Source organism: Benincasa hispida, chromosome 11 (genome assembly GCF_027475165.1).
Source record: "Benincasa hispida cultivar pf3 chromosome 11, pf3_genome.v1.1, whole genome shotgun sequence".
Taxonomy (NCBI): Eukaryota; Viridiplantae; Streptophyta; class Magnoliopsida; order Cucurbitales; family Cucurbitaceae; genus Benincasa; species Benincasa hispida.
In genome coordinates this window covers 54,136,255-54,153,324 of record NC_143488.1, presented here as the reverse complement: position 1 = coordinate 54,153,324, position 17,070 = coordinate 54,136,255, and the positions used below count along the sequence as shown (strand labels likewise).

General features: G+C 30.5%; 1 long non-coding RNA gene and 2 pseudogenes across 2 annotated transcripts; all 3 read left to right on the top strand.

Annotated features, from left to right (window-relative positions):
- The first annotated feature begins 5,862 nt into the window (after positions 1-5,862).
- LOC150032735 (uncharacterized) lies at positions 5,863-7,466 on the top strand. 2 transcript variants are annotated; one of them, XR_016524353.1, is made up of 2 exons: positions 5,863-6,024; positions 6,838-7,466. It is a non-coding gene; the product is annotated as an uncharacterized LOC150032735 (long non-coding RNA). The 2 variants fall into 2 exon arrangements; XR_016524352.1 differs by having other exon boundaries at positions 5,961-6,066.
- An 868-nt stretch (positions 7,467-8,334) lies between these two features.
- On the top strand, positions 8,335-9,204 carry LOC150032734 (uncharacterized; annotated as a pseudogene).
- Positions 9,205-15,552: 6,348 nt separating this feature from the next.
- LOC150032733 (5S ribosomal RNA) lies at positions 15,553-15,671 on the top strand (annotated as a pseudogene).
- Positions 15,672-17,070: the final 1,399 nt, after the last annotated feature.

The window sequence follows — 17,070 nt, the reverse complement described above, 5'->3', positions numbered from 1 at the left end:
ATAATATGCAGCAATTGATAGGAGTATCCGATAGACTTCAACATGGCACAGGTGAGAAAGTCTTCTCATAGTCAACTCCCTCAACCTAGGTATAACCCTTTGCCACAAGTCTATCCTTGACGGTTTACACCTTCCCATCAGTACCCTTTTTTCTCTTGTAGATCCATTTGTAACCTATAGCTTTTACCCCATCAGTTTGATCTACAAGCTCTCAAACTTAATTGAATTACATAGACTCCATTTTGAGATCTATAGTTTTGATTCATTCATTTTTGTCAACATCCTTCATAGCCTTCTAATAGGACAATAGGTCCTCAATGTCGCTATCAAATAGGACGGTCAGGGTTTCTGTTTAACCCATATAACAAATAGGCAAGTTCGCAACCCTCCCACTATTGGGTTTTATGCCGTAAAACTCATAGATAGTAAATATTATTAATTGATCGTCATCAATAAAGAGCTATAGATGTTAGCTCAATAAATGTTATTATTTGTGTTGTTTGTCTATTTTTGTTTTAATAACCCTAAATCCAATAAACTAACATCCAAGGTTGCCTTATAAGTATTGAACTGTATGTGGAGACATACAGGGATCAATGTTCAAGATACCTGAAGGGTCTATAGTATAGGGATAAGGTTGGGTACCTTATCCTAGTAACACTATGGATACAACCCACTTTGTATTTAATACAAACGCAATTATCCAATGCGTTTGTGTAGTTGACATGCGAGTGGAGGTATCACATGCAATGAGTTTGCAGAAGACCAGCGTGTGAAATAGTAACCACTAGATTTAACACGGTTAACTTGTTAGGTTCCTATTTCAATAGAAGAACCTAGATAACTTAGTCTTTATCTTAAGTATATTATGAACTCCTGTTCAAGAGGGATTGTCCTTTTATTTGTATGGGTGAAGATGGCCTGTTTGCTGACTCAATATGTCTACCATTTTGGGGAGTGTGGAGCCAGGAACATAATAATACAAGATGAAATTCACTCATTCCCGTCTTAAGGGTAAGTAGATGAGTGTTCCCTTAAGTGGTGTCTCTGGGACTTGAACAAAGAGCCCTACCCTCTCATTGGCCTGAGTGGGCTTCTATTTATTAGTTGGACTATAAACAGATTGTTCATTAGAGGAGCACTGGTACTTAAGAAGTCAGACGTAACCCTAGGGTAAAATAGTAATTTAACCTAGTTGTATTTATGAACACTCGTGAAGGACTAACTTGCTGTTGTTGGTCTATATCCATGAATACAGAAATATATTTGTAGTGAGAAGAGTGAAATTGTGGGTCTTTAGTGGAATGTACCCATAGCTAACGAATATTGATTAACTTGGTTAATGAGTTTAGCCAATTAATCTCATATGTAAGCTTTTGATCTACAGGTTCACCAGGTTCCCTTGTTAGCTCACTAGTGAATATTTAAGAAGAATGATTTGAATCGTACAAGTTAATTTAAGGAAACCATATATTAATGTGATTAATATATAATTGATTATGGATATGATCTATAATTCAAATAAATTAGAAAGTAATATTTGAATAAGATTCAATTAATTAATTCAAGTGAATTAGATTCACAAAGAATTAATTAATAGAGAGTTATTGCACATGTACATACGATGTTTATGATAATTAAATAGTTATTTAATTGATGTGCAAATTAAATTAAATATGTTTTGTTTAATTAATTAATTATGGAAAAAGGAAATAGGAAAAGTGCTTGATCCTTCTCTATATAAAGACCTGTTTATGGCCCTTTTGGGAGACACAGAGACTGACAATACACAACACACAAGTGTTATTTTGCAAAAATTTTCCTAAGCCACAAAGAGAATCCTCTTTATTCTTCAAAACTCTTTTCTCCTCTCCCTCTCCCAATAGTTGGATACCACCTATACTTCTATTGAAATCTAAAGAATATCAAGGTTATTCTCGTAGTAGTGTTCTAGATTGTTCGATAAATCGTTCATGATCAAGATCGTTGGAGGATTCATTCATTGGAACTTCGAGAGGATTGTTCGTAAAGCTTGGCAATCTAAAAAGGTAAGAATGGTTCTAATCTTTTCCCAAAGCATGGTAATTTACATGTTTATATTCTGTTTTAGTATAATGAGTTTGTTTATGTAAAAATCGAATTGCGGGATGCAAGGTGTTCTCACAAAAATGCTTCTGCTGCGAGATTCGATCCCTTCACCCACTACGTTGAGGTTCCCTCAATAATTGAGATGGATATGACCTACTAGATGAACTAATATCAACACCTCTTGTTGATGTACTTGGCTCTTCAACAACTATTGTTGAAGATTCAGTAATTTTGTTAGAAAGTTCATTTAATACTATCTTACTGCATGGTTTGTGCTCCCTAATGTGGTCCTCTTCTAAAAAAGTAGCGTTTATTGACATAAAAACTTTATTATCTTTAGGATCATAGAAGTAACCACATCTTATTCCTTTGAGGTAACCTAAAAATAGGCACAATTTAGAATGAGGTTCCAATTTTTTAGGATTAACCTCAAACACGTATGTTGGGCAACCCCAGATCCTGAAATAGCGTAAACTACCTTTGTGGCCATTCCATAACTTCAAAGGTGTTTTAGTAAAACTCTTAGATGGAACATAATTCAAAATGTAGGTTGTAGTTTGTACTGCATAATCCCATATCCAAACCATCATAAACCAAACCATATCCAATAAGGTTCGATTTCTCCTTTCTAATACATCATTCTGCTGAGGTGTACTGGGTGCTGAGAGTTGAGACACAAATCCATGTTCTATCAAATAATTATGGAATTTTAGATCCATATATTCTCCACCTCGATCAGATCGAAGTATTTTAATTGTTTTGCTTAAATCATTTTTAACTTTAACCTTATACTCCTTGAACTTTTCAAGGGCTTCAGACTTGTATTGCATTAAGTAAACATACCCATATCTTGAATAATCATTAGTGAAGATGATGAAATATTCAAACTCTCCTCTTGCCTTAATATTCATGGGACCACAGAGATCTAAATATACAAGTTCTAAGGGTTCTTTAGCTCTGTGACCTTTTCCAGTAAAAGGTCTCTTAGTCATTTTGCCTTCAAGGCATGACTCATACACAGGTAAAGAATTTTCCTTTAACTCACTTAGAAATCCATTCTTAACCAATCTCTCAATCCTACTGAGATTTATGTGACCTAATCTTACATGCCAAAGATGGCCATTTTCTTTAGGAGAAATTTTCTTTCTTTTATTTTGAGTCAACGCAATTTTAAACAGTTCAGTATTAATGAGGGCCTTTGTTGCTAATGGCCTTAGCACATAAAGGTTATTTTCCAACTCAATAGAACAAATCTCAACACTATTTTTGCAAATAAATACTTTATTTACATAAAAGTTAATAGAGTAATTTTGTTCCAATAAATACTTTACAGAAATCCTGTTCCTTTTCAAATCAAGAACAATCTATACATTTTCTAACAAAATATAAGATTTCTGTAAGTTAAGTCGGAGTCCTCCCACTCCCTTCACTAAGACGACGTGCTCAGTTCCAACACGTATCGTCATCTCACCAATTTCCAACTGCCGCCAAGAATCAATTCCCTAAAATGAAGAACAAACGTGGTTAGTGATGCCTGAATCAATTATCCAAACTAAATCATTATTCTCCATTAAAGATGTTTCAAGAGTAAATCATATTAACCTTACTTGGCCTTCTTCTTTTCTACCAAGTATTTGGGACAATTTCTCTTCCAATGTCTCTCTTGGTTGTAATGGAAATAGATTCCCTTTGCAATCTTGGCCTTTTTGCCTTTTTGGGCAACAACTGGTGAGTTAACTTTCCCCTGACCTCCCTTCTTCTTCTTCCACCTTTTGGTGTCGAAAGAAGAGGGTACAGACTTGGTTCCAGAGGTGAAAAGCAAATAATAATAAGTGGAAGTCCTTGATGAAAAGCAAGGAATAAAAGGGAGAGGCAAATGTTGCCTCGTCCTCTAAGAAGTTCTACAGAGGATCGTCCTCTGGAACTAAGTCTGTACCTTTTTAGTCCAACACCAAAAAGTGAAAGAAGAAGAAAGAGGAAAAGGGGAAAGCTTACCCACCAGCTGCTACCCAGAAGGGCTAAAAGGTCAAGGCTGCAAAGAGAATCTATTTCCATTGCAACCACAAGGGACATTAGAAGAGGATTTGTCCCAAATATTTGGCAGAAAAAAAGAAGGCCAAGCAAGGTAAATCTGATTTACTTGTATTGGAGACTTGTTTAATGGAGAATGATGATTCGGCCTGGATAATTAATTTCGGTGCCACTAACCATGTTTCTTCTTCATTTTAGGGAATTAGTTTCTGGTGGCAATTAGAGGCTAGGGAGATGACAAAGCCCGTTGGAACTGGGCACGTCGTCTCAGCTGTGGCAGTGGGAGGACTCCGACTTACTTTACAGAATATATATATTTTGTTAGAAAATGTATTTCTTGTTCTTGAATTAAAGAGGAACTTAATTTCTGTAAAGTGTTTATTGGAACATAATTATACTATTTCTTTTAATGTAAATAAAATGTTTATTTGCAAAGATGGTATCAATATTTGTTTTGCTAAGCTGGGAGATAATTTATATGTGCCAAAACTGTTAGCAACTAAAGCCCTCCCTAACACTGAAATATTTAGAGCTGTGGTAACTCAAAATAAAATACTAAAAATTTCTCCTAAAAAAAATGCCCTTCTTTGGCACCTAAGATTAGGACAAATCAATCTCAATAGGATTGAGAGATTGGTTGAGAATGGACTTCTAAGCGAGTTTTAAAAAAATTCTTTACCTGCATGTGAGTCATACCTTGAAGGCAAAATGACTAAAAGATCTTTTACTGGAAAAGGCCATAGGGCCAAAGAACCCTTGGAGTTTGTATATTTAGACCTCTATGGTTCGATGAATGTTCAAGAGGAGGCTTTGAATATTTCATCACTTTTACTAATGATTATTCAAGATATGGGTATGTTTATTTAATGCAACAGAAGTCTGAAGCCTTTGAAAGTTCAAAGAGTTTAAGGCTAAAGTTAAAAATGCAATAAATAAAACAATTAAAACATTTCAATCTGATCGAGGTGGAGAGTTTTTGGATCTTACATTCCAAAATTATTTGATAGAACATGGAATTGTATTCCAACTCTCAGCACATGGTACGTGTAACGGAAAGGAGAAATCGAACCTTGTTGAACATGGTTTGATCTATGATGAGTTATGAATTCCTACCGAACTCGTTTTGTGGTTATGCAGTATAGACTACAACTTATATTTTGAACTAGATTACGAGAATACCTTTGGAACTATGGAATGGTCGTAAAGGTAGTTTATGCCATTCCAGGTTCTCGAGTTGCCCAGCATATGTGCTTGAGGCAAATCCTAAGAAACTGGAACCTCAATTTAATTGTGTCTATTTGTAGACTACACTAAAGGAATGAGAGGTGGTTACTTTTACGATCCTAACAAAAATAAAGTGTTTATGTCAACAAATGCTACATTTCTAGAGGAGAACCATATAAAGGAGCATAAGCCCTGTAATAAGATTGTGTTGAATCAACTTTCAAAGAAAACTATTAAGTCTTCAACAAGAGTTTGTTGAAGTTGGTTCATCTAGTAGGTCATTTCCACTTCAAGTGTTGAGGGAACTTCGACATAGAGGGAGGATTGTTGAGGAAAAGACGCAAACAGCGCTCGGCCTGCTCGCTGAAGACTTGACTATGCTCATCGCGACATGTGGAGTGTTGAAAAAATAATAATGAAATTAAATAAAAAATCATTAATAATAGTAATTTTTTTCAAAAAAAAATAATCACACACGCGTCTCGCCTCGCCACGTCCGTCCAACCATAATAATTGGCAAACGAAACTTGACATCAACGAACGATCAAGAATCGACGATCGTATGAAGGAGAATTCACTTCCTAACGACGTGGGATTCTCAAAAAGTCATTTTTGTTTTTTAAAACTCAAATTTCATCAACAACTACTCTCTCCTTCTCTCAAGCTGGGGCACGCACATAGGTATTTCCGAGCTTGCGATTTCTGTTCAAGAATGATGGGTTTGTATGGGTTCTTCTATCCAATTCGCTTTTCCCTTGTTCTGGACCTGGGTTTCTTTCTTTTTCGTTATGTTTCCCTGTACTTTTGTGCATTTGATCATTCGAATGAATATTTAGAAATTTCCTTGAGTATTCTGGTTCTTCAGCTGTAAATTCTCTTCGATTTTTCGTTTTTCTCTGTCGAATTTAAGTTCATATGTTGGTGTTTTGTTGGGTTTGGGTATGTGTTAGGTGTATCAAAATTTGCCCCCTTCGATTACAAAAAATGCTCAAAACCATCTTCTCAGCCAGCGAAAAACATTATCATTCCCAAGTGTAAATGTAAGGGTTGGGGGTTTAGCCGTTTTCAGAATTCGATTGGATGAGGTTGAAGGATATGTATGAATGCAAGTTTCGTGTCTTGTGTTTGCTAGGACTATGCTACCTCAAGGATTTGAGCCAATCACTGGGTTTAAACTGAATTGACTGTAAGAATATCTCTAGACTCCAATTTAGTAAGATTTGATCTGTTAGCATTAGAGGAAAGTTAGGGCTTTGGTTTACACTAATCCAGAATTTGATAAAATAAATACTACAACATTTCAAGTCTTAATTACAGGGGAGGTATGAAGTCAAGTTCATCTTCTTACTTCATTGCATAGAAAACCTTTTGGTATGTTTTCTTAGAAACATAGAAAGAAATAGAATACAAACAATCAGCTGAAGTAGAAGCAGTACTTGTTGTTCTACAATTGTTTCTTTTTATATAATTGTTTGTTGGTTCAAATTTTGGTAGGCGAACTGCAGTCCATGCATGAGAGGGAGAGAGAAGTTGTTGGGAATGCGACCAAAGTCCCACATTGGTTAGATAAGTGGAGGATCATGGATATATAAATAAGGATGACTATCTCTATTGGTATGAGGCCGTTTGGGGTGAAACAAAAAACAAAGCCACGAGGGTTTAGTCCAAAGTGGACAATATCATACCATTATAGAGATAATTTGAGGGTCGTTCCTATCAGAAGTGAAGAGAGGCTTTCTTCTTCAAAGTAAGTAAGATGGATTAAGGGAAGAAAAATGTATATGAGTTGGTAATGATGGGAAGAACAGATTGCATAAGCTAAGATACCCCAACTTTCTTGCTAAGTTTATTTTATATGCATTTCCTTCATGACTCTCAACTACTCTTTAAACATATCCTTGACCCAAAACTGAATGCTCTGTTAACATGTCATCATTGTAATTGTATCCAAACAATTTTAAGTACTTACAAACATGCTTACATCTACATAGTTTTGGCACTAGGATGGCAAGGAGGTGGATATAGTTGTGGTAGCTTTGTTATTACTGCTAGAGTTCCAGTTCCCTTATTCATTTTAACAATTATGGTTGAGTTATGCAATGTCATGGACATAATTATTTGAAGTTGTTTATGGCTTTGATTGCTCTTTAGGTCCCATCCTCTTGTGGATCTTATTTTGAATACTACAATAAACTGGAAAGAACTAACCATTCTTTTGGTAGAGAATGTGAGGTATCACCAATTACAATTAGCTAAAGCCAATTACATCCATTGCTTGTCCACACAGGTTAAGATGATGAAAGCAAGTTATACAGAAATTTTAGAACAATATAAATATATTTGATTTTTTTGTTTTTTTGTTTTTTTCTGTTTAATTATGGAAAAGCAATGGATGATCAGATTGCTTAGTTAATTTTGGTTGAAATTATTACCACAAAGTATTTATTGTCCAATTGATTTGATTCACATTTTTATTCTTCTTCCTTGTTCTTTTTAATATAATCTAAAAACGATTCCTAACTTAATTCGATTCTATACCAAGAAAGTTTAGATCAAGACCTTGTTAAAATGGATATGAATTCCTATGAAGCAGTAAAACTTCTATATGGAGATTGCTTGGAGAAAATTATTTTTACTCATGCCTGATTCAAGGAAGAAAGATTTCATAAATAGTATCTAGATGTTACTTAGGAATGTTTTAGTTTTATGTCATTTATTTCTTCATATTAAATTTAAACATCAATTTTGTTGTTTGATTTTGTGGTTTTTTGTTATTTGAACACGAATATTTTGAATCGATTCCTTTTGGAATTTAGGAATATATTATGTTTATGTTTGATTTATGAGATGGATTTGATTTATGGTTCAAATTTCTTTTCTCATGTTTGTTTTAAGGATATACTATTGAAGTGAGATGGATTTAATTCAAGACAATGACTTTGAGGATTTTGATTCTGATGACGATGATGATGTCATGTACATCTTTTTTAATTTATTGTACGTCGGCTTTCATAAGATACAATCTTCTAGACAACCATGTAGAACCTCTGCACTGAGAGGACATTATGTGATCGAGTTGTTAAATGGAAACGATAGATGACGTGTTGATTGTTTTAGAATGAAAATAGCTACATGCATAAGGTATCATCTAGATATCTCACCATTCAAGAAAAGTTGCTATATTTATTCTAATCAAACTAACACAACGTGGAATCTAATGTGTGTTTGTTCATTTGATATGTTATTCATGTATGTCATGTCTGGTCAGGAAGGATTAGCAAATGATTCTTGCATACTCTTTAGAATGTATCGAGCATCAATAAATTTCCCATGCTTAAAAGAGGTATGTGTTTTAGTACTTTAATTCAACATTTGACTTCACAATAATTATTTATTTATTTATTTATTTTATGCATATCAATACTATCTTGTCGATTCGAGATATTCAAATATACCTGGATTTTTAGCACCATTTCATAGTCAAAAATATCATTTACGAGGTTTTAGAGAAAGGAGACATCGCCCTCGAGGTAGAGAAGAAGTGTTTAACTATTGACATTTTTCACTGCGAAATGTCATTGAACGTATATTTGGTGAGCCTGCCTCCTTACCCAATCAACACACAAAAATATATACTGATAGCATGTTGCACAATTCACAATTATATTAGATTGAATGATCATCAAGATGATCTATTCAATGACTTTAGCAATGAATCAATGATCGTTGAAAATACACAGTTTGTCAAACAATTTGCAGAGTGATATAATTGAATTAGATGTAAGTTGACATCATCTAAGACAAATGGCTCGATTGAGAGATGATATTGCCGATCAAATTTGGGCAACATTTGAAGGATAGATACAATTTTGTTATTGTTTTTAGTTGTGCATCAAGACTTGTTTGTATTAAATAATATAAACTTTTGATAATTTCTATTATGATGTTTAATGTAGGACATCTTTTTTATATTATATTATTAAAAAAAACAAGACATAAGAAATAGGAAACAAGAAACAGTTATCAAATAAGCTTTTGTTTCTGTTTCTTTTTTTTCAGGAAACAAAAAACATGAAATATAAATAGTTATCAAACATATTCCTGTTTCTTGTTCTCAAAAAAGAAGAAACAGGATGGAAAACAGGAACAAGGAATGGAAAACAGGAAACAGAAAATGAGAATATTATCAAACGGGTCCTTAATGATTGTATGCACTTGTCTCAGTTCAAATATATCGATAAAAAATAGAAAAAAAAAACTCTCTTAATAATTAAGAAAAAAAAAGTATTTATTCATCTATCATCCACTAGTAAATTTTAATCAAGTGATGATTTTAAGTAGTTCAACTATGTTTTTTAAGTAACTCGTACTAATAATAATCTTGCTATTATATCTATCCTCTGGAAAAATAATACTATATCTATTAAGAATAACACTCCATTTTGAAAGGTTAGAGCCACCAATAGCAGATCTAGAAATTTTGTTGACGAAGATTTTATATAATTTAGTAGAAATAAATATAATGAGTAGGATTTGAAACCTAAGTCTATAAGGAATTGAAAGACAAATTTATAATTAGACTAGTTAATGGTTTTGATACTATATGTCGGTGTATATATAGAGAGAGAGCATAAAGTTGGAAGGGAGGGGACTAGAGTCCCATTGAATGCATACTAGATCCGCCACTGAGCCACTAACTCGTTGTGGATGTTTGTACGAGTGATAAACAATAGTGTTTTTGCTGCATAATCTAAGTCTTCTCATTCATACGATAACAATGTTAAATAATGGTAATTAAACTAGGCCTAGGACACTATTGAATCTTTTGGGAGCACGACTATAAAGTTTCATATTAGTTTGATAAAGGAAATCATACGTATGTAAGTGAGATTCTAAATGGTCTCTTTTCAAATGTACTCCCATAATCGATATACTATGCAAAAATTTAAAATCACCTAATGCGAATATGACTCAACTCAATTATATTTTTTACTTTCTCAGGTTTAACAAATTTACTTTGTCAGGAGATTGAACCATGAATCTTTACTATTGATGTTTGGAGTCTTATCCAATGTATTATGTTTGGATTAGTAGTTCAAATGTAATTTATCAAATACTTTTTGCAGTCTTTTCATTGATAATATATTTTTTAACCAATTAAATTAGGTTCACGACAATCTAAAATTTTTGATAAATTTTAATAATTTTTATAAATCAAAATAGACTCGACAAATATTATATATAATGGAATAAAGTATGGTCCATCCATATCATCATGAATTACCATTAAAACTTTTTTTTTCTATATGCAATTCCATTACATCTCCCAAATGGGCACCATGATGGTATTTCCATAATTGATTGGACTTTAAAATTTTCTTAATTTTATACCGATATAAATTTAAAAATACCCTCTTTTTTCAAAATGAAAACGTACGTATGTATAAAAGGACAGAGTATCTCACTATTTGAGATCGAGTCCATTGAAATAGGAAAAAAAAAGTCTCGAACTTGTTTATTTCAGGTTGAAGATCTCACATCAAAAAGATAAAAAAAAAATTAACATCATTGATAATTCTCCTTTTTTTTATTATTGATTATTAATTTTGAGATGAAAAATTCATGTTTATCTAATATGAAATATATAAGTGAATATACTTTATACTGATTATGAGTATAAGAGTGAATATACTAATTTATAATTTTAAGTATATTTAATTGGGGTTTGGTATAATTTAATTTTTCACATTTTCTTTAGGCTGAACTTTTTTTTTTTTTTTTGGCTATATTTGCAAAATAGAAAAGATGATGTTATAATATTTGTGATTAAATATGTAACTATATATACCAGTGAAATAATACTATTACCAATATACTTAGAATATGTTTGGTTTAACTTTTTAAGTGTATAATTTTGAAAATGACTCATTTTGAAAAAAAAAATTGTAGTGTTTAGCAACTTTTGAAAAACTTTTAAAGTATTTAAATAAAAATGATTTTTTTAAATAAATAATTTTTTCTTTAATCATTCTAAAATAGCTTAAAATATATAACATATCTTTTAGTAGATATGTTACTCATATAAAAATAATTCGTTAAAGTTTTCTTTTAAGTTAGACCTTTATTTTTCCAATATATTTGCAAACTAGAAAAAAATGATTGCGATATTTGTAATTACTACTTTTTATATATTTTTTAAATGCCTTGAAAATAAACATGAAAATAATCAATGAAACAGAATTCAAAGAGCTAAACATACTAAAAGAAAATCTAAAAATGAGTCTAGCTGAATTGACATATAGTGTCTTGGCGATAAGTTTTTGACTTGTTTGAATTTTCCTTCCATGTAGTACTAAAAAACCTATTGTTGGTTTGTTTTCCAACATAACTGTGTTATCTTGAAATAGACATCTCCTTAAATCATCGATGTAAAGAAGAACCTAAGATATGAACCACCAGCTCGACCATGAAAAATTTATTCTCCCTCCAAGAACAATATATAAAATCAAAGTGTTTTCACACTAAACATGTTATATAGCGACTTAGAATTAAAGATGATAGAAATTCCTTAAATCTCAAGTCTCAATAGAGTAAATAGATAATTAGCTATCATGAGAACATGTGATGATTTTGATCTCACCTTGTTATAGAGATGTAAAATATGCTCTGTAGGACATTAGTTTATGTTTAAAGGAAATACAATTAATAGGTTCATCAAATTGTCACATTGACATAACTATATAGTATATAAATTAAATCTCGATAAACAGAGGGAATTGAGATAAATGTCCCATTTGGAAAAGGGAATCTGATCCATAGAATTTCTTTAGGGTAGAGTCTTTTAACTAGTAGGAGGAAAAGATAGAAAGTTAAGCATAGAAGAAGTATACCTTAACTTCGATCTCCCGAGAAATGAAGCTAAGCACAGAAAGGAGTATATCTTAACTTCGATCTCACAAGAAATGAAGTTAAGCATAGAAAAGAGTATACCTTAACTTCGATCTCACGAGAAATGACTCATTTCTCCCAAATAATAGTAGATATGTAGTTAATCATATTCCATTCTGAAACTTTTTTGAAACTGTGTCTATTTAATCTTTTTTTTATCAAGGTTAATAGAAATTTATCAATATCTATCAGTGATAGACTAACTGATAAAAATTTATCATTGATAGATACTGATAGAAGTCTATCAGTGTATATAAGTGTTTTTTTTCTTTTTTTTTATCATTTCTATAAATAGTTTGACATTTTTTCTATCGGTTGAAATTTTCCTATTAGATAATCTAGTGACAATAAACTAAGGCCTTATTTAGATTGAATAGAGAAAAAAAAAATATTTTTTTAAAATGTCATTTTTTATTAAAATCTTTTGATAAAAACGGTTTAAAATAAACTTTAAAAGTATTTCAAGAATTATTTTGAGTAATTGTCAAACACTTCAATTTTTTTAAAATAAATTATTTTTAAAATTAAATATTTGAAAAGTTAAACCAAATACATCCTAAAATTATCCATAGTGACATTAAGAATAGTTCATCGTTAAAAATAGTGACAAAAACAGTAAAAGAATTTCATCCTTAAAAAAAAGTAGTGATATTATTACTCGCACTAATGATGATGAGAATAAAGTTTAGTTTAAAATTATTTTAGCTTTTAAAATAATGTTGACAGTTATATACTTTTGAAAAATAAGGTTTGACATGAAGTAAGAATAGTGCCAATAAATTTCAATTTTATATTTAAAACTTATATTATGGTGTTTGAAAATTTAATACTAGATTGTTGTAATTTATATTGATATATTATTTCAATTATTTTATTCCAGCAATTGTATAAGCTAAGCTTGAAGAAAAAAAAGTTGCAATAGAAGATGAAGATCTAAGAGAGCAATTTCTCTTCCCTTTACTGTATATTTGATTTCGTATATTAAATCTTTTCCCTGCACATAATACAGGGTAGTGATGTATAGATATATACACTTAAGTTTTAGAATAAGGACAAAAAATAACTAACGAATCTTCTGTACAGCTGGTAAAGAATAATTATATGGCAGATGTTGTTAGGAGAGCATACACATCAGCATCAGCGAGAGTATATACACCAACGACACCAGCGAGAGCATACACACCAGCGACACCAGCGAGAGCATACACACTAGCGACACCAGCGAGAGCATACACAACAGCGACACCAGCGATAACATACACACCAGCGATACCAGCAAGAGCATACACACCAGCGAGAGCATTCATATCAGCTTCTACATGGCTCCTTCTGCTGACGAGGCAATTTGTTCTCCCTTGACAATTTTAAATTGATATTGAATATTAAATTTATTATAAGATATGATAATTATATTTTTAAATAAACTATAAGCTTGAGCAAATTGTACTTATAGAAAAAGTGAATCGAATTTGTTGATATTAAAAGACATGGAATAATAGATATGATTTCGTTTTTAATTTAGTTAGAAAAGATGGAATGTTTTAAGAGAAGTTAAATTTAAAAACTAGTTTAGAACATAATTTCAAACGAAAAAACATAAGTTATCAAATAATGAAATTTACCATATAGCTTAATCGGTTAAGCATCGTCATTACTCTTGCAGACACTATTCTTAACGGACTAAAATATGTGTGCAGTCAAGAATTACATTTTTTTAGCTTTATATTTTTCATAAAGCATATTAAAATAATAAAATCATATATCTTTCAATTTTGCATTTAAATCATTTATTAATTTGAAACCATTACTTCAAAAGAATATTTTAATACATCTGCATTAAAAATTTTATAAATATTTAACCATAATAAAAAAAGAAAAAAGAAATAATAAAATAACTTAAGGATTATGGAAAAAAGATTAACATTTCTTTAGACATAAATGAAGAAGTATGGGGAATTTTTTTTTTAAATATATATATATATATATTGCAATTTAACTATAATATTCTACCTGTTATAGATACAAACGTACTACACATATATTTGTATGAAAATTGAAGGGACATACACACACATGCATACCGACACTGTTTAGAGTATGTAAAAAAAATGAAAAAATATATTTTTTTAACTTAACAATTTAAACACTTAAAGTTAATGGTGATTTAAATTTTTAAAGTTAAGCGAGGTTGAATATTCAAACTCCTATAAATTGCAAATAACAATATTTCTTTTCAAAATATACATTTTTTTAATTAAATACTAATATCATATTAGATAAGATTATGACTGTATTAAAAAGATATAAATTTACTTAAATTGATCGATTTTATCTTTTTAGTCTAATTTAATGATAATACTATCACAAGAAGTTGAAGGATCATTCTAATATTCAGTTCTCCTAGTTATAGTTATTGTTATTGTTATTATTATTATTTTGCTGTTAATTAGTTGTAATGCCTTAGGTTTAGGATTCAGATCAATTTTTTAGAACCTTAGACATATTAGAAACATTTGTTGCATTAGTAAAACTATAGAATGAGAGCATTAAACTCAACAAAGATTTAGTTAAGTTTCAAAGCAAGATATCATTGCGTTCAAATCTATTCGATTAATTTAGGTTTCATGTAAATTAGTTGTATCTTATTTTATCCGTTTCTAACCGTTTTCGTTTTGTTTTGAAATCTTCGAATATAAAGAAAAAGGAAAGCCATGAAAGCTAGTAATTAAATATATGGTTTTGTTTTCACTCTTTCTCATGGCCGACCCAACATGTGAGAGTTATTCAAATTTCACATGGGATGGAAATTGCAATTGAATAATCTTCTTCATAACACATTATATTTTATTATTAATTAATTAGCACAAAAAACATGTGAAGAAAAAGAAAAATGAGTGGCTGATAAAATAAGAGATATCACTTTCTCAAAGGCAAAATAAGGCAAAGGCCAAAGCCTCCATAACAAAATATGTCTATTTGTTTTCAAAAACTTTCTTATAAAAGATAGTGCATGAAACAACAAACTTCTCATTTAGGGTTCTTTTCCAATCTTTTGTTTGAATAAGGAGTTGGATGTAAAGTTGTGAGTTTGGTACTCTCTAAATTGCAACCTCCCATTATTATCCTTTCTACCTAATTTTTGTACCTAATGTTTTCTCATCTTATTATTATGTCATTTTTTATTATACATATAAAATTTCTTAAGCTTTTAAGTCGGGTGGTGATAATTAAACTAACGTGATATCATAGAGAGTTTATGTTGGGTGCGATCATACCAGCATTAATGCATCAGATCCTATCAAAACTCCGTAGTTAAGCGTGTTTGGACGAGAATAGTACTAAGTTGGGAGACCACTTGGGAAGTCCTCATATTGTACCTCTTTTTAAGATATCATAGAGAGATCAGGTGAGTTTAGATTTTCTACAGTACCATTTTTATTTTGACATTTTGTGAGACAAATTAATTTTATAATTAACCCATTGGTATTTCTTAATGGAGATTTAACTATTTTAAAAAAATATATTTTCTAAAATGAATTATTTAGTCATGCAAGTACTTTGATATGTTTGAATTCCAACTAGTATCCATATATACTTTCAAATAATTTGTTTAAAGTTGAATTTGGGATGATTTTAAATATCAGTTAACAAACTTGTAATTTTTAGGGTTGACTGCCCCTCAGCTTAATTAGTAGGGTGGTGTTTGCACGTGTGAAAAGAAATGTTTTCCAAACAAAATAAATTCTATAAGTACCTTTAGAAAAATCAATAATTTAAATTGTGTATAATTACTTCTTGAAATGATTTTAGATTATCATAATTTTTTCTTTCAAAAAAACTTTTAACAATAAAAAGTACTTTTCAAAACTTGGATTAATTCAAAAGTCATTTTTAGATATATCTCTTAAAGGGTTTCTCCAAAGATAATTTTCTTTAATTAGTTAAATTTTTTAAAAGTCTTTTTTTATTTAATTATTAAGCTTTTTATTTCTTAAAATGACACTTTTGATTATTTGAAATCATTCAAAAACCTATATATACGAAGTTTATACTAAAAACACTTTAAAACGTATTGTTTCACCAATAATTATTTCAATCCATATTGGAATACCTAACTCCAAAGAAATCAATACGATGAGAATGACTTTTAAAATTCAAACTTTGACAGAAAAAAGTTAGAAAACGATCATGTCAATAGATTATAACATATAAGATTTATCGATCGAGTTAGTTATAGAAAATTGATTTAGAGGTACGTACCGTATCAAGGCTAAAATAGTTATAGTATGATGTCATGTTAAATTTTTCCTAATGTGTATTACAATTTTACCCATACACCTTACCTAAATATTTTAACCCTACATACATTCCTAGTTCTCAATAGAAAATATACATGTGTGTGCTAGCTATTATTTAAGAAACTTCATCACAAATGATGAGATTTTATTTAATTAATTACTTCATATTTTTTAATTAAAACTTTTACAATAACTCCAATCACAAAACCTAAATCAAATGATAACAAATTAACAACTCATCATGAAAAAAATCTTAACACTATCATGTTTTTTTGTTTGTGAAATACAAACGACGTACAACCAAAACATAACTACTATGATATCGACATGAGAGCATTTTGTTAAAGAAATATTCTTGAGTGCATCATGAGTCACACTCATCTTTGTGCAACTTTAACATGAAATTACATCTTAAAATTAATTGACAATGATAGGAGTAGCTCATGTATCTTATAAAGATTCTGAAGTGCCTTAAATTTTT